Below are 18975 nucleotides of genomic sequence, written 5' to 3' on the forward strand. Positions count from 1 at the left end.
ATTTTAAAGCAATTTCCCATTAATGTCATCCATATAATAAATAATAAATATTCTTGTAATTGCACTATTAAGGATCTTAACCACAATACTAATTATGAGGTTATTAATCTTAAGGGCAACATCTATGGATTTCTACCAAGATGGGAGGTGATATTAGGTAAATTGCCTTGGCTACTTTTTTAAAAGATAAGCTTTTGAGATAATGACAGTAATTCATTAATCTTTGATTGCATGATGTCTGACACATAAGACATGCTTATAAATATTTCTCAAGTAAATGAGCGAATGAATGAAGAAGAGAAAAAGGAAGAGAAAGGAAGGAAAATTAATGAGTGAGGGATTAAATAGGAAACCCCAACTGATCCAGATCAAACACACTCTGTGAGCCAACCATTCTCAACATGATTTGGACAAAGATTCCAGTAGTCAGTGTTTGCTTTTTTTTTTTTGTTAGCACTCACTCTTACCTAAACAGAAAACAAAATAATTCTACTTCTCCGCAGTAGTCAACGCCATCAGTCACCAGATAAGAAGCACTGTGTTCCAGACAGTCCATGTATTGTGTTAGATTGAACATTTTTTCATACACAAATTATATTTCTCATGAACATTACCATCCCTTGGTACATTATGTATTTCTGATGATCAATAAATAATGAAGCATAACAATAACAACAACATCAACAAAGCCCTCAGGGACTCTGAGGCTTGCACTTTGGCACAGGTCTGAGCAAACAGATGGTTTCTTCCTTGTGCCCTGAGAGCAAGCCTCGTTGCCGTCTATAGAACCACTAAAGGCAGTAAATCCCTAAGCAATTGGCCTTCCATCAAACACCGTCTGTATCCGGTCTCAGGGAATTCACAATGAGGGATGTTTGGCAATGGCGTCTCAGTTGATCACTCCTGTAATGGGGCAATTACAGGCAGAGAGGTTGTCTGTGATGTAACCCAAGCCCTCGTTTCTGCACAGCTGTGCAGACCATCAACTCAAATTGTACCAAGAAGTCAATTGGGAACCTATTTGGAATATGGGATATTTATTGGCTGAGGAAGAGGAAAGTCTATTTGTTCAACCACAGTGGAATTTATCTTGGTTGGCGCTGGGCACGGACATTTGAGCCCGTGGAGACAGCAGCACCCCTTCCTTGTCAGGCAGGCTGTTCTGGGCTCTTCTCTGACCCCGCTCCCCCGGGCCATGTCTATCACTCCTGTCCTAGACCACCCTGCTCCAGGGTTTCCCTCTGACTCCACGAGCTTGCATACACAGACCTCTTGGAACTGTGACTGCCCAAATGGATTTTTCAGAATTCTGATGTTTAATCAATATATAAGGATAAAAGGACTGCATGTGGCAGTGAAGGCCCAGCTGACATTAGATGGCATGATTTTTTAATGGATTTTTTTAACTTCTTTTCATAATCTTTGGCCCCTTAGAAGGAAAAGAGAAATTTGGTAGTGGGATTTCCCAGGTACCAGGGACTGACACAGTGGGTAAGCCAAGGAGGCAACATCTTAAGGATGGAGTTTAGAGCACTGTGGTGATGCCTGCCCATAGATTCCAGACAGTGAAAGAGGCCAAGTGTAGGCAGGGCAAAAATGATGGTGTGTAACAGACAGAGGCCTCAGTAAAGACTGCGCTGAAGACAAAGATCAGGCTTGTGGGTAAGGGAGTCATGGAGGTGAAGGCTCAGGGCTACAGTCAATGAGATCCCAAGGGATCAGACATGACTGAGGTGACTTAGCATGCCCTCTTGTGGGATCTAGTTCCCTGACCAGGGTTCCAACCCGGGACCCTTGCATTGGGAGTGCAGACTTTTAGCCACTGGACCACCAGGGACGTCTCTGGGCTTAGATTTTGAGATGACTGGTTCCATCTTAGGTGACCTCCTTCTCAAGCCCTCTGTCCCTCCATCCCTCCTCCACTGTCAGCCTGTCCCATTGTTTGTTCTTTGGGAAGTGGGCGGCCACATCATGAGAGCAGTCTTTGGAGATGCTCACAGAGCAAAAGAGCACGACCTTCCAACAGTCCTGTGAGTAACTTTGGAAGCAGATGCTCCCTTCTCCCACCAAGAGGAGGCTTCACATAGGTCCTCAGCCCTGACTGTGGGCTGACTGCAATTTCATGACAGTTTTTCAACCACAGGCACTCAACTAAATCATCTCTGCATTCCTGACCCACAGAAATGATGAGATAATAATGTTTGCTGTTTTTAAGCCATTAAGGGGGCCTAAAGTCTCACTGTCTTTCCTACCTTCATTAATATTTATTTTTTATTTGCACAGTGACCCTAAATGGGCATTCCTTGAAGGACATCTCTCCTGGGTAGCTTTCTTCTAAGTGGCGACATAAAGACCCAGGTTCTTTCCATGTTGAGAGATCACAAATAGATGGAAATTCATTTGCAGGAAGGCAGAGAAGGGTAGGCTTGTGTTTTTCTATGGGGCAGGTAGGACTGGTAATGACCTGCATCACCTCTGTCCATATTCCATTTGCTAAAACCTAGTAACATGGCAGTACTTAATTGGCAGAGGGCTGAGGAATGTAATCTAGCTTGTGTCCAGAAGGAAAAGGGAAATGCTTTGTTTGGTAAACAACTTGTCAATCTCTACCACATGAGGCATGGAGTGATTGGACTAGGATGGGAGAGGATAAGAGACAGAGAAGGATGGAAGAATCCCAGGCAGAGAAAACAGCTCCCTGGAACTGAATGACATTGGCATAGCACTGATGGAAAAAGCCCGCGAGAGACTGCAGTCAGACAATAGGCCCTTCATTTTCTCTAGGAAGTGAATAAGGAAGCAAATTTGAAAAACAGCAGGAAGCAGATTATGAGGAAATAAAAAATACATATTTTAGGAAGGTAATTACGTCAAAAACTGGCCAATTTTGAGATTCAGAAGCATCAATGCCAATTACTCAGGTCAGAGTCTAACAGGATATCAAGAACATTTCAAGCATGAGAATGCTGTTGCTAAAAAAAGAAGTTCAAGAGGCTTGTAAAAACTATCTGATTGTGTTTAAGTAAACAACTGGTTCTTCATGGTAACACTGTAACATTCTTTCCTGAAAAACTTCTGAAAACAAAAGAACTCAATCCCAACAACAGAAAATTTCACTAACAATTTGGCTGTCAACACTTTCCCAGTAATGTTGGTTTTTAAAAGGTAAATTTTGATTGACCAAACTTTTAGTCTCTAGTGCTTTGATTTCCATTTTCTTTGTAGTCACATTTCAGTGTAATAAATTTTAACATGTCATCCAATGAAGGATAAATCTGATGTGAAACCTTACAGAGAGTAGAGAGATTTTTGATGAAATGAAGGAGGATTTGTGTTGCCTATGATGCTTCCGTTCCAGAGCTCAGGATTCTCTTGTTTTCTTAGTTCTGCTGGTGGGAAATGAAAGAAACTAAATCCAAAACACTCCTTGCTGACATAAATACAAAACTACCTCCATAACTTTAATAAAGAAATGATTTTGTTCCCATGGTTCATTCTTATTTGTAAAACCATCATGTTTAAATTATATAGATCATAGATTGGAAGAGAAAATATTGTATTAGACCATATAAACCATTAAGAAATATTTTTAAATAATTAAAGGATAATTTAAACAAATATTTTCAGTGGATCTAAAATCTCTTTTATAATAACAAGTGATGAGCCCAAGATTTACTATTATTTTGAAAGCTGCCCTTTAAGTCCAAGAAGTGGAGTTTAGGGTTTTTAATGGAATGTCTTTTATATCATATAAGCATTTAGAAAAAAAGCCAGTAAATCTTCTTTGAGTCTAGAAGATGAATAGATGTTTCTCAATGGATGTGAATTCTGCTGTTTTCATTTTGATTTAGACATTAAAACTTTGGGAGAAAATATTCACTGAGATGTTTTTTGACCTCCTTTATCATTTTAAAGGATATTTTCTTATCATCAGAATAAAAGGCCATCATTTATATTGAAATGGTTGAAAATACATTAATTTTGAAGCAATTTAGTTGAAGAAAAGTAATTGGAAAAGTCATTTCAACAGTTCTGCCAGCCTACCACCATGTGCTGCAATGGAAAACACTTGACATTATGCTCTGTCCTGGAATCTCTGCTTGTCCGCCATGTGATTTGTGTCTTTTCATGCTGTTATCTTTGATGGATCTCTTCTAAGTGATATGCCACCCTACGAGACTTTGTAGCAGTCTCCTCCCGGTAGAGCATCCTTGAGCAGAGAACACTCTGCCAACCCACAGGGTGGCCCGCTCCAGCATTACCTGTGACACAGTCAGGACCAAAGGAGACAAAACACTCTCTGTAATTTACAGAGTGCTATTCAAATATGAAGTATTGTCCTCCAGACCTTGGGTTGCAAACCACTTCTCTGAAGGGCTAGAGATGAAACATTTTAGGCTTTGGGGTCATGCTGTCTGTTGCAGCTCCTCTGTAGTGGTACAGAAGCAGTTACACGAGTATGCTTATTTCTGGTAAACCACCATTGATAGACACTTAAACACTTGGAATTTGCATCATGGCCATCTGTCACACAATCTTCTCTTTATTTTTTTTCCCAAACATTTAAAACTGTAAAAAAAAAAAAAAAAAAACTTTTCTAAGCTCACAGGCCATATAAAAATGGGTGCTGGGCCAGACTGGACTAATTCCTGATCTGGGTCACTCTACCTCGCTAGCTAAAAGAATCTCAGATCTTGTCCCTCAGAGTGTGATCCTGGAAGCTTATGAGAAATGCAGGATCTTAGGCTTCTGCCCAGACTGGGAGAATCAGAATCTATATCTTTAGCGGGATTCCCTAGATGAATCTTGTGCTCCCTTACTTTTGAGAAGTTTTGTTGTGGAATGCAGTTGAGTCAGAAGGAGTAGAGAAACCACCAGGATTTTTGCATAAAGTATATACCACAAAAGTACACACTAAGATCTGTGCATTTATTAATACAAAAGCCTTTTAGAACCAAATTTTATTTAAATAATATATTTATGTATGAATAAATATGTGTCCATATGTATGTGTGTGTGTGTGTGTGTGTGTATCTTCAGCCACATCCAGCTCTTTGTGGCCCCGTGGACTGTAGCCCACCAGGCTTCTTTGTCCCTGGGATTTCCCAGGCAAGAATACTGGGACACGGTGCAGTGTTGTTTGCTGTTTCCTATTCCAGGTGATCTTCCTGACTTAGGATTGAACCTACATCTCCTGAGTCTCCTGCTTTGTCAGGCAGATTCTTTACCACTGCACCACCTACAAAGCCTACATGTACACACACACACACACACACACACTTATGTATTATGTGTGTATATGTGCGTATGAGGATATGGTTTACCAGTCCACAGCAAACTACATGTGGGGGACTTTGCTATAAGCAAGATCCATCTAATAATCAAAACAAATAATAACTAAAAGCCTACATTTAAAATAAATGAAATCAAATTAAGTTCTAACAGATCAGGAGTTGGGACTCACTTTGTGTCTAGTGGGGCAGCTGTGTGTGCACTCAGCCATCACTAAGGGAATCATCATTTTGTAGCAGAATGCAGTAGCTGATGTTCCAGCGATAACCCCAGGGCAGCAAGGAAAGGTTAAATTATGTTCAGTGTTCTCTGATTAAGAAAGTTGGGACATGTCCTTGTAATTTAAGAAGAGTTCCATCACAGGTAGTTAAAATTAAAAAAGAAAAAAAAAGTTGTGTTTCATGAAGCCTTACCTTCAATTATTTGGAAAAGTTTCCATTTAGAATGGCATTCCCTATTGATTATACATAACCACAGCTTTATCTTTTTATTTTTTTTAACATGTAAAATTTCATCTACCATTCTTGGGGGTGGACATCTCAAATCTTTGATTTCACTTTTCCCATTTGAGAAAGATCATCTTTGTCTTATTTTCCTTTCCAATTTTTTAAGCAATTATTATATTTTAAAATTTTTAGCTGGAAGATCATTGCTTTACAATGCCATACAACCATGTGAATCTATCATGCTGCTGCTGCTGCTAAGTCGCTTCAGTCGTTCCGACTCTGTGCAACCCCATAGATGGCAACTCACCAGGCTCCCCCGTCCCTGGGATTCTCCAGGCAAGAACACTGGAGTGGGTTGCTATTTCCTTCTCCAATGGGTAAAAGTAAAAAGTGAAAGTGAAGTCGCTCAGTCGTGTCCGACTCTCCACGACCCCATGGACTGCAGGCCACCAGGCTCCTCCATCCATGGGATTCTCCAGGCAAGAGTACTGGAGTGAGTTGCCATTTCCTTCTCCACATGGAGGATAAGATGTTGTAAATTTAAATAAACTTAAAGAAATTTAAGTATATCTCATTCACTGAGAATCTTGAACAAAAATGGAAGCTCTGTAATGATTAACCCTAGAATTCACTTGAGATAACCAAATGTGAAATTCATAAGTAGCCTAATTTGCTCCTGTAGTACATGAGCCCAGACTGTCCCTTGCAGCTTCTTTGCCATAACTATATATATATATATAATGCATGTTATATGTATGTTATATAACTATATATATAGTTATATATAAAAGTTATATAACTACATATATATATAAAACCCCTCTAGGTCTTCATAGCGTGCCAGGCTGGGCTCCTTGTGTTATATGGCAGCTTCCCACTAGCTATCTGGTTTACTCACGATAGTGTATATATGTCAATGCTACTTTCTCAATTTATTCCACCCTCTCCTTCCCCTACTATGTCCACAAGTCCATTCTTTCCGTCTACATCTCCATGCTTTCCTAGTGGATAGGTTTATCAGTACCATTTTTCTAGATTCCATGTATATGGAATCCTTTTAACTTCTTAATAAGACCAGAAAACTGCTGTTATAGTTTAGCAGGTGATTGTGGAATTTAGAAGATGTTCTTATTTTCTCTTTTCTAATTCTTCTCTGTCTCCCCAGTCAGAATCGGATCCATCGCTTTACCATTGATTCCTCTCTCTCCTGTTTAAAATTTCCAACTACTTATATATATTTTTAAACATACTAAATGTTTTCCTAGGACCCATTTCCCCATCCTGGCATCCCACATAACACAGAAAATAAATAGATGAAAGAAAGATAGATAGAAATCTGAATAAATAGAAGTAAGAAGCACAATGCTTGTCATAAGCGCCATGCCCAACCTGAGTCCTTCTGACCACTGGAGAATTCTAAAGATCACTTTTCTCTTAGAATGGAGAAACTTGGGCAGCTGCAGTCTGAATGAAGACTGATGGGGCTACTTGCTTGTGATCATGACAGCTTAGAACTTTGTTTCCCATCCCTCGTCCCTGCTGGTTGGTGAGGTGAGAGAAGACAGGAGGTGTGGCAGCAAGTAGAATATACAGAAAAACAGCGGTAGAGAAAAAAGGAGAGAGTGACTGCGATAGGACCAATTCTGGTTTCTTCCGTGGAATTCTAATTGAGAACTCAGGGCCTGGCTGACTGTAGAGGATTCTGCTTCTCTGAGCTGTGGTCAGGCCTGTCATTGATATGATATCCAGTTCCTAGGCAATTCTCCCTGTATGCTATATTTAAAATTAAATGGCAAAATGATCTGCATTAATGAGGGCCCAGAGCACTGTCAGTACACTGGTGGGAAAGTCATACTTATGGTAATTCAGTTTCAATAGATTGGTCTTGTAAAGAGAATGGCTGACAGCAGGTTATCAAGGCAATTTCCAAGTGGGCAACTGACGATGGGCATTCTGACTGAACAGGGACAAAAGAAATGCTTCAAGGACGCCATGAACATACTTTGTAATAATGTAAGGAAGTCAGCATTAGCTCAGAAGTCAAATAGCATGGAGCAGTTGGCAGAGAGCAAATGAGGACCCTGCAATTTTCATTATAAAAAAAAAAAAAGCTGGTGCTGGGAAGGAAGCAGCCACCAACAGGTCCTCAAGTTGACAACTGTTATCCTAAGTCAGGGACTTCCCTGGTGGCTCTGTTGGCTCCTGCCAATGCAGGAGATTTGAGTTCAATCCCTGGGTCAGGAAGATCCCCTGCAGGAGGCAATGGCAATCCACTCCAGTATTCTTAACTGGAAAATCCCATGGACAGAGGAGTCTGGTGGGCTAGTCCACGGGGTCACAAAGATGTATCCAACACAACTTAGTGACTAAACCACCACTGTCATAAGTCAGGCGTCAAATACATGTGAATCCAATCAAAACGAGCTTGACACTATCAACAAGGCATATTTGTTGTAATAAACAAATAAGATAGTTTCATTAACAAGAAATTGCATATGCAAAAGACAGTAAGTATTTAGTGCCAAATTGATATTTTATCAAAAATTAGACAACAGATTTTCTCTTCAGTATCTTTTATTGCAAATAGGTGCTGTATGTCCAGCACTGTGCATCCAGTGCTGGGACTTGGAGATACTGCCCAGAAAAGAACAAGTCCAATCTTGCCCTCTTGGAGCTTACATTTGAATTCTTGAATAATTCAGTAGAGCCTCTTCCTTCCTGACTGGAAAAGTAACATTGCTGTTGCCATTCTGTCTATGCAAATATTTTCCATCATTTCCTAGCATTTTCTTTTAAAGAGTTTCAGTTATGGATTACATCCACACATCACCATTTGTGTTCATTTGTGAGTCCAATGTTCCCATTTCTGTTTTAAAAAGCCAATCTTGAGCAGAGGTAAGGGGCTTTGTAGAGAAAAATATGTTACTTCCTCACCTAGGGAGCCACTCATCCTTGAGCCCTCTCCTCAAGCAAAGATGGCTATGATATGCCTTAAATTGTCAACACTCAGGGTTTCATGTGTGACAAGAAAGACAGTTTTTGTTGTTGTTGTTCAATTGCTAAGTCATGTCTCACTCTTTGTGACCTCAGGGACTGCAGCATGCCAACCTCTTCTCTCCTCTACTATCTCCTGGAGTTCACCCAAACTCATGTCCATTGCGTCGGTGATGCCACCAACTATCTCATCCTCTGGCGTCCCCTTCTCCTCCTGCCCTCAATCTTTCCCAGCATCGGGGTCTTTTCCAATGAGTCAGCTCTCTCTTGGCATCAGGTGGCCAAAGTATTGGAGCTTCAACTTTAGCATCAGTCCTTCCAGTGAAAACTGCTTTGGTTTCTCTCAAATGAGATTCCGCTTTGAGAGGTACCCAAGCTACCTCATGACAGGCTGTTCAAGGATAAGGAGCAGATTCTGGCCCCAGATCACCCCTTTGGAGACTTTTACAGGCAGGAAACTAGACGACTAAGACAGCCTCACAAGGGCCATCCGAGTGTGAGATGAACGCAAGTGCTTCTCTTTGCAGTCGCAGGGTTAAATGTGAGCTAAGAGATGCACTGGCTTTCACAATCATTCAGTTCACATTAAGGAAGCCTTTTTCATTCACTTTGTGCACAGGAGAATTTGGTGTCTTTGTAAACATGTGTAAAGGCTGAATTTGCAAGGCGTTTTTCCCATGAAAACTTCCTATCCAAGATGTTGGCTATTTGCCACAAAAATAGCCTCTGGGAAAACCTCAGAACCTCACAGAATGGGGGTGACAGAGCCCGGCATCAGAGGTTTGCCCTTAGAATGACTCCACTGAGAGCCTCCTACAGGCCATCCTGCTAAAACAGATGCTACTGAAGAAACAGCTGTTGGGGTGATTTTAATGTAGATTTCATCCTCTTACTGAGGAGACTTCCTCAGCTTGGGAAGCTTTCTGCTGCTTGGCTCTGAATTTATTTGATCTGTTTCACAGAATATAAAGGCAACAAGCCCATCTTTCTTTCATTCCTTCTTTGTGCTTTATTTCTTTCTCTTTTCTTCCCCTCTTTGGAGAAGCAATTCCTCTAACACACAAAGAAGTTAATTTTGAAAGCGTGCCACGGAAATGATACAAAAATCGTTCAATAGAAGAACAGTGGTTGTTCAGCCGAGTTGAAAGAAGCCTGCATTCTTTCATTTGCATAAAGCACAGTGTATGGTGCTATTTGTTAAAGTAAGTTGAATAGACAGTACTTAAATTACATATAAATATGTGTTGTTTTGAACTGTTTATGTCAGTAAAGTAAATCTAATGGCACAAACATAATAATACCTTAACTGCTTTTATAACCAGTTTACGATATTTATCATTTGTGGAGCACAGCTAGTGTTATCTGCAATTCAACAGTAATTTTCAATCACAACCTCAAAATAGTTAATGTTAAAAGGAATCAATATGTACTACATTTTACTGCAGACCCATGGGCAATAGCTCGCTGTTAATGATCAAAACTGCCAACTTATATCTATTGCTGTGATTTTTCTCTTCATAAATTAAAAGGAAAGAAGTGTGAATGAAACTGTAAAATCAGGCTATGATAAGTTCGAATCCTGCACACTCTCTCTTGCTCTCAATCTCTCATTTTTAAGAAAAGTTGTTTTTATTATTTTTTAATGTCAGTGATGTGGTCCATTATTAGGAGTTATTACCCCCAAGTGCTTGGGTTTTGCTATCAATATCACTGGTGGAAGGAATACCAAAAAGGCTGGTATTAGTAGTTTTCACTTTATCCTTTTCATGTCATGGAATATAAAACCTAGCTCTTTAAAATCAGTTCCTAGGATGTTACCTGAAAGGATCCATCTTATGCCAAATACGTGTCATTGTAGAAAGAAGCGTAGTTTGATGTGCTTCTTAAGGTGTTTAAAATGGCACATTCTTGGATCATTAGTGTGTGTTGTCTGTGGAAGATGACATAACGTCCTCATGATGGCCAGGGTTGATTCTGTCTTGAATATCCATCATCTAGCCGTTCTTTGAACAAATATGCATTAAATGTCATCATGTTACTTTTGAGCCAGATACCATGCTGCTAGTTACTGAACAGGGAAGGGAAAGAAGGAGGAGAGGAAGGGAAGGAAGGAGTGAGGGAAGGAAGGGAGAAATGAAAGAAGGGAGAAGGAGGGGGAGAGCGGAAGGGGACGCAGGAGACAGATGAGGAAGGGCTGGTAAGTGACGCCACACAATTTAGAGTAACACAGTCCTGCACTGGAACCCAAACTTCCTCACTTACAAATCGTATGAATTTAGACAAGTTACCCTCTCCCTAAGCCTTAGTGTCCTTAAGTGTAAAATGGGGATAATTTTATTACCTCTAATACTGTTGAGAGACTTAGATGAGGAGATTATAGTTATCCTCAAGAATATTATTAATGACACTGAGGTCCAGTCCCTGCTCTCAAAATACTCTAGTGACACCAAATGACACTGAATGAGCAAACAGGTGACTGTGGTGCAGCGCCCTGAAGCAGGAGCACACCTGTGTGCCAGAATCCATACATGCAGTTTCTTGAGGAATGTAGTCTTGATGGTTAGAGTGTCTGGAAGGCTCAAGCCAAAGGATGCCCAAGAACCCTTTGTGAACTGCCTGATTGCTGCAAGTATTCTGTTCTGTTCTTCTGAAGTTCTGGGAACCTCTAGATCTAGGCACCGAAACTGAATGTTGATTATTCATAGGCTAACTGGTTTCATCGGGGATCATTTCAGACTCTATTGTGTACAGGGCACAGAGCTACATCCTATGGAATTAAGAGATGAATGAAATGAAATTCCTGCTCTCAAGTCGCATACAGCTATCAGAACGAGTTTATCTACTTTGTGCTCTCAGTATTTCGAATAATTCAAAAGACCATTTGATGCAGTGGAACTAGTAAAGTTTGCATAGATTTCATTAAATTCATTCAGTTGATGGAAGGCACCAATATTTTTTGTAGATGATTGAATAGATGGCTTCCCAGGTGGCACAGTGGTAAAGAATCCACCTGTCAATGCAGGAGACACAAGAGATGTAGGTTTGATCCCTCAGTTGAGAAGATCCCCTGGAGTAGGAAATGGCAACCCACTCCAGTAGTCTTGCCTGGAAAATTCCGTGGATAGAGGAGCCTGGTGAGCTATAGTCCACAGGATCGAAAAGAGTTGGATATGACTGAGCATGCACACAGATGGTAAAGTACAAAACTCAGCAGGGATCAAAGGTGATTTGTGATTTTCCATCTTGGAGCAGTTGACTGTCTCAAAAGGAAACTCTCAAATTACGTACAAAGTCTGAGTGAGAATTTCTCAGTTATCTCTGATTTTGGAGAGAATTATCAATGTTCCAAAACCAAGTTGATACTGTCCTCACAATTTTCTCCAAATGGAGAATTCTATTCCAGTACTTTCTCTCATTTCTCCCCCTCAGTCAAAGTTCTTTGAGTTTCTTCTGTTATTTGGTGCAGAAAGCTCCAATTAGCTGATTATCTGTCTTTAGCACCTTTCTTTCACTTCTCAGAGTGTTTGATTGCCTCCAAACAAAGAAAGCTAATAATCTATTTTTATCAAGGAAGGTGCTGTGTCTGCAGGAATCAGAGAGCATCTCAGATGAGCTGGGACTGGAGACTGACCCAAGGAGAGGATTTAGATGAAGGCTGCTGGGCTATCAGAGCACCCACAGGATGTTTAAAGTGCTGAGTTTAAAATCTACAAATCCTGCTTTCTGATTGGGAATATATTTTGATTCTGAGATTTTCAAACGGGTGTGTCTTTTTTTTTTACTGATTTTGGATAGTTTAAATAAAGGAATTCACACTGTGAACTCTGGGGAAGTCAGTTTGCCCGATGGTGCTGGATCACTCTGTCCTTGCCAAACCATGCTAAGTAGTAAAATCTGTTCTTAAAAATCTTGTAAAGCCCCAGGTTAAACAGATCTGGCTTTCTTTCTTATGTTTATTTCCTGTTTGTCTGGAGCCTGGTGAGGGGGTTTAGGGAAGGTGGCCCATGTTGCCTAGTTCTGAGTCAAATTAAGAGTCTTACAAAGTAGCAAGATACATTGAAACCCTGTTGAATCTTCACAGGAAAAGAAGAATCAATACTAATCGAATAGTAAAATTTGAAATCAATGTTCTCTCATTATTGATATCATTAGGTAACATTTTGGGAGTGCTTACTATGTGCCAGGCACTGTTTTCCATGATTTACTTGAGAGAATTTTCTTAATCTTCAAAACAACCCTCTGAAGTATAGACTATTATTATCTCTACTGTATGGATAAAGAAACGTAAGCGAAAAAACAAGTCCATCAACTTGCCTGAGTTTAGCAGCATGTTTCAGGCAGGACCAAAATTACACCAAAAGAAATGAGCTTGACTCACTCTTTTTCGTGGATTGGGATAGTTCTATAAATTTCTAGAGCAGAAAAAGCAAGTTATTTTACTCTAATAATTATGAATGTCTCCTGCATTGCAGGTGGATTCTTTACTGTCTGAGCTACCAGGGAAGCCCCAATAAATATGAGTTTAGAAAGCAACGATGATGTTGGGGAAAATGACAATGAACTCAAAAGGTGATAATGAAAATACAATTCTAAGAGCATTGAAAATGGACTAGAGATATAATAAGTATGTGCATCCCAGCCTGATTTTAATATTTCTGGTCCTTCTAATCTTCAATAATTTTAATCCCCACAGAATTCTAAAGGAAAACGTGTATGATAGTAGTTCCTTTAGCTAGATATGCCACTATTCTCAGAGAATTAAAAAGATTCAGATATCTTTTCAGCTCTTATTCTTTGTGAAGGAGTCTTCCCTCTGGACCTCTCTCCATTCTCCTCTACCTGATTGAAATCCTAGGGGCTGAATTGAATGATAGAGTTGATGAGTGTCCTTACCCTGGGTTTCTTGTTGAGCTGAGCTAGTTTGTGGCACTGGCAGCTGAAAGGCTGGAAAGAGTGTGAATCCAGGGTTTTCACCTGGATTCCTCTCCTACTGGTAGATATCTAAGGAATCCTTGGCTCCTCTTTGGTGGGCCTTTCCAATCAGCTCTTGTGGGCTTCCCAGGTGGTGTTAGTGGTAAAGAATTGACCTGTCAAGCAGTAGACCTGGGTTTCATCCCTGGGTTGAGAAGATCCCCTGGAGGAGGGCATGGCAACATACTCCAGTATTCTTGCCTGGAGAATTCCATGAACAGAGGAGCCTGGTGGACCACAGTCCATAGGGTTGCAGAGTTAGACATGACTGAAATGACTTGGCACAGCCCAGTACAGCGCAACTGCCCCCTCCCTAGAGGATCATCGGTGCTCCCTGCTACTCCTAATCTGAGTCCTTCCACGGAGCTCCTGCCCACATGTTGGCAAATAGTGTCTTTCCTCAATTACTCCATATGATAAAGCCGTTTATTTCCCGCCTAGGTCTTGATGGAAAACAGAAACCTTTGGAATTTGGTACGATTTTATCCATTTACTGTTACTTATTCTATTCAAAACCAGTTTTTCTGCTTGATTTTTCCAACTGAAAGGAGCTCTACGAAGTTTCTGCTCATAAGCATATGGTGCAATTTCTGATACTCAGGTGGAATTTGTCGCCCATTATTTAACAGCAATTCTAAGTTGTGAGTCATTTCCATTTTAATCACAGAGAAAAAAATTAAATTAATTGTGCATGACAGAATTAGGTAATGTCATTACCATCTCTGTGTTACCAGAGCCATTGAAGTCAGGAGGCTTTCTGATGATGAATAAACTGCTTGACTGCCTGATGTTGGTACAACTAGTAATTTTCTGAGGAGTTACTGAATCCTGAAATGATTCAGGTGCTTTGAAGAACAACACAGAGGAGGCAGAGATAGATCTGTGTGCTATTATAGTAGGTGAACAATCTAGTTTTCTTAGTTTTGCTTCTTTTATGAATTGGAGGACAAGGAAACTCACTAGACTTAAAACCCAAATATCTTGATGGCCCATGTAAGTAACTCTTTCTCCCCAAATGTATCATTTCTCCAAAATCCAAGTCTTAAAATACCTGCTAGGATTCAAGATCAAAATATCTTGCGTCTTATGAAATGAGCATCTGTACTGAACAAATAAATGGATAGCTGATTTTGTTCTGTTCCAAGGCATAGTCTTAACCAAAGTTTTTTAAGTGCAAGAATTGCGGCCTGATAGTGAAAGGAAAATGAAAGTGAAAGTCGCTCAGTCCTATCTGACTCTGCGATGTCCATGGAATTCTCCAGGCCAGAATCCTGGAATGGGTATTCTTTCCCTTCTCCAGGGGATCTTGCCAACCCAGGGATCGAACCCAGGTCTCCCGCATTGCAAGCAGATTCTTTACCAGCTGAGCCACAAGGGAAGCCCAAGAAAACTGGCATGGGTAGCCTATCTCTTCTCCAGTGGATCTTCCTGACCCAGGAATCAAACCGGAGTCTCCTGCATTGCAGGCAGATTCTTTACCAACTCAGCTATCAGGAAGTCCCTGAATTACAGATTAGTATCTCTCAAACCATCTTGTATCTTGAACCATGAATATGATTAATATAGCCAGGTGTTCATGTAGGGCTCTTGGGAGATTTATGTAAGAAGATTATAAGAAAAATGTGAATTCTGAACAGAAATTTAATACTTAATATACTATCACTTCACAACAATTAAGCCATCCAAGAAATGTAAGTTGGTTATTGCAAGAGTTAGCCTTTGATGCTAAATGAATCACCCCAAAATGTAGTGGCTTAATGCACATTTATTGAACCCTTGATTCTTCTGGGCAGAAACTTGAGCGGAGCTCAGTGATGTGGTCCTTTCATTGCATGTATTCGTCCATCTTGTGTGTGCAGCCGGGTTGTTTCAGTTCAGTTCAGTTCAGTCGCTCAGTCATGTCTGACTCTTTGTGACCCCATGTATCGCAGCACGCCAGGCCTCCCTGTCCATCACCAACTCCTGGAGTTCACTCAGACTCATGTCCATCGAGTCAGTGATGCCATCCAGCCATCTCATCCTCTGTCATCCCCTTCTCCTCCTGCCCCCAATCCCTCCCAGCATCAGAGTCTTTTCCAATGAGTCAACCCTTCGCATGAGGTGGCCAAAGTACTGGAACTTCAGCTTTAGCATCATTCCTTCCAAAGAAATCCCAGGGCTGATCTCCTTCAGAATGGACGTTTGGATCTCCTTGCAGTCCAAGGGACTCTCAAGAGTCTTCTCCAACACCACAGTTCAAAAGCATCAATTCTTCAGCCCTCAGTCGTCTTCACAGTCCAACTCTCACATCCATACATGACCACAGGAAAAACCGTAGCCTTGACTAGACAGACCTTAGTCGGCTAAGTAATATCTCTGCTTTTGAATATGCTATCTAGGTTGGTCATAACTTTTCTTCCAAGGAGTAAGCGTCTTTTAATTTCATGGCTGCAGTCACCATCTGTAGTGATTTTGGAGCCCCCCAAAATAAAGTCTGACACTGTTTCCACTGTTTCCCCATCTATTTGCCATGAAGTGATGGGACCAGCTGCCGTGTTCTTCGTTTTCTGAATGTTGAGCTTTAAGCCAACTTTTTCACTCTCCTCTTTGACTTTCATCAAGAGGCTTTTTAGTTCCTCTTCACTTTCTGCCATAAGAGTGGTGTCATCTGCATATCTGAGGTTGTTTAGGAGCTGGTAAATCTAGGATCCCCTGTGCTAGAAGGACTCATCTGTATTCCCCATTGTATCTCATCTTCCTTCAGGTTAGCTGGGTTTTTCATATAATAAGCGAGCAGGAGTCTAAAAAGCCCAGTAGATGTATGGGAGAAAGGCTTAACATCACTTCCATCACATTGTATGGGCTTAAATGAGCCACAAGGTAGGTCAGACGTGTGAGGAGGAGAAAGAACATTTGGATGGTGTTGGGAGGAGCTTCTAAATTCCAAATAAAGCAAGGAAAAGGTAAGGATGTGGCCATTTTGTGATCTAGCAAAATTAGATAAGGAACAATGTGGAATGGGAGTAGCGAACCAAATACTTGACTGTGCTTTTTGTGACCAGAGAGGGCAGGAAAGAACAGGACACTGTTTTGGATAAATCACTGTAGATAGATAGCACACACATATGTCAGTAGACATTTCCATTTAATATTTTTCAAACACAAGCAGATTTTTTTTTCCCCTACAGACACTCCACTCTAATCTCATTCCCCATTCTTTTGCCCAATCTACAGTTTTTCAATGCTTCACTTGGCTTTTCTGTACTCTCCCCTAACTCCCAGATTAGCTCTTCCTTCTCCGAGTGAGTTTTATACTTCCCCAGTCCCTCTTATCCTGCTTACTGTCTCTTCCAGAATTGGGCAGAAACCAAGTCAATGAAGAAAACACTCAGTCATTTGGCAACATGAAGAAGCAATTAGATGCCAGCTTCTAAAGGGCTTGAGGACATTTTAACCCGAAGTGCTGGAAATCTTACTGAAATTGCAGACAGAACAGAGGGAGAAGTACTTGAAAGACCATTAGCTAGCCAGAGCTTGGCCCCATCACATTTTTTTCTGGTGCCTGTTATAAGGCTTCCATGTTCTGGCTTAAGCCAGTGTGAGACAAAAGGAGATGGATCAATGCACATCTATCTGTGCGAGAGTTCCTTGGAAATAATGAAAGCTTGTCTCCATTCTTGAAGAATAAGACCTAAAGAAAGTGATTCCCAGAGCATAACAGAACTCTTTGGATGTAGGTAACAATGAAGAAGAGAATTCCAAATTCTGCTGATAATCCGCAGTGTGGTTAATCTCTGAATGGCTACTGAGATGTGTATTGTAATTGGAAGCACAAAAGTTGCCATTCATTTCATTCTGTACAGTACTTGGTATTGTATTCAGACATAGAGTAGGCTATTACTCAAACCTCTCTTTTCTATTTTTTTTCCTTATTGTTCTTTTAATACAGACCTTGCCCCTTACCCAAGCCAGGATTGTTACTCCGCTGAGGGTTTTTCAGACATCATTAACCACAGGAAGAGAACATAACACAGCAGAAACTTGGGATTGAATAACAACCTTGAAATTCAAACTGACATCATGTATTATTGTTTGCATTATATACTAAACAGTTATTAGGAACAATTAGCAATTAAAGACTCTTAGGTGCAGTTATATGGTTTTCTACAATATATCCTGAATAGCAGGATAAGTGCTTTGGCTGCCAGCCAATCATCAAAAAGCCCACAGAAAACTCTCATCTCAAATGCAAGCTCCTTTGTGGCCATTGAATGAAGCACGTTAATCAAGCAAAGCCATATATGAGATGGAGATGGGGAGATCTGAAGTACACACGGTCACTGTAAAGCATGTAGTTCCATGATTTTGCGCACATATATCCTATGTTTCACTTTTGTGAAAAAGAGATGGATAGTCAGCTCAGAAACAGGTACCCAGAAATACTTCTAAAGGAATATATCCTGATTCCTGGACCACAGTCGAGTTAGGTCTTCTAGCTTCTGGTTCGTTAGTGCTTGATACTGACACCTGCGTTTATCATAATGATCTGGAGGCCCAAAGTGCTCTTTCTGAAGCATCAAAGTGAGATTATATCATAATCAAGCTATTTTTATTGTTAAGTGTACTCTCTGTGTCTATATATGTATATATATTGAATTCCTTGAAAATTAAAAAAGAACATGGTAATTTTGTTTTTTTTCTTACAGTTTTATTGATATAATTGACATACAGCACTGAATAAGTTTAAGGTTTATCACATAGTGATTTGATTTACATGTATCATTTACCACAAGTTTAGTAAACACCCATTTTCTCATAAAGATACTAAATAAAATAAAAAGAAAAAAATATTTTTCCTTATAATGAGAGTTCTTGGGATTTACTCATAATTTTATATGTGACATAGAGTGGTGATAATTATGTTAATCATGTTATATATTAATATTTATTTATCTTCTAACTGGAAGTTTGTGCTTTTTGACTGTCTTTATCCTATTCACCCAAATATGGTGATTTTTAATTTTCTTACAATGTTCAACCTACCAAAGGGCCATGTTCCCAATCTTATTTAATAAATTTTACTTTGTATTTTATTATTGTGCATTATAATGATTTTATTAATATCAGAGGGCTGGCTACAGTTTGTTTATCTTTAATAGTTATATAGATTTTTTTTTTTTGTTTCCAGATTGGAAACCAATTATGTAATATGATCTCAATTTCCATTTAACACAATTTTATAGAATACAGAATATGTGAAGGTGAGTATTTAGTTCCCTGGAGTTCTCAGTAT

At 40.0% G+C, this 18975-nt stretch overlaps 1 protein-coding gene across 1 annotated transcript in view; it reads left to right on the forward strand.

Moving 5' to 3' along the window:
- The window catches only part of TENM3 (teneurin transmembrane protein 3), a 2757765-nt gene that overhangs the window by 1136933 nt on the left and 1601857 nt on the right, over positions 1-18975 (forward strand). The gene's annotated exons all lie outside the window — the stretch shown is intronic.

This window comes from Ovis aries, chromosome 26 (genome assembly GCF_016772045.2).
Source record: "Ovis aries strain OAR_USU_Benz2616 breed Rambouillet chromosome 26, ARS-UI_Ramb_v3.0, whole genome shotgun sequence".
Classification (NCBI taxonomy): domain Eukaryota; kingdom Metazoa; phylum Chordata; class Mammalia; order Artiodactyla; family Bovidae; genus Ovis; species Ovis aries.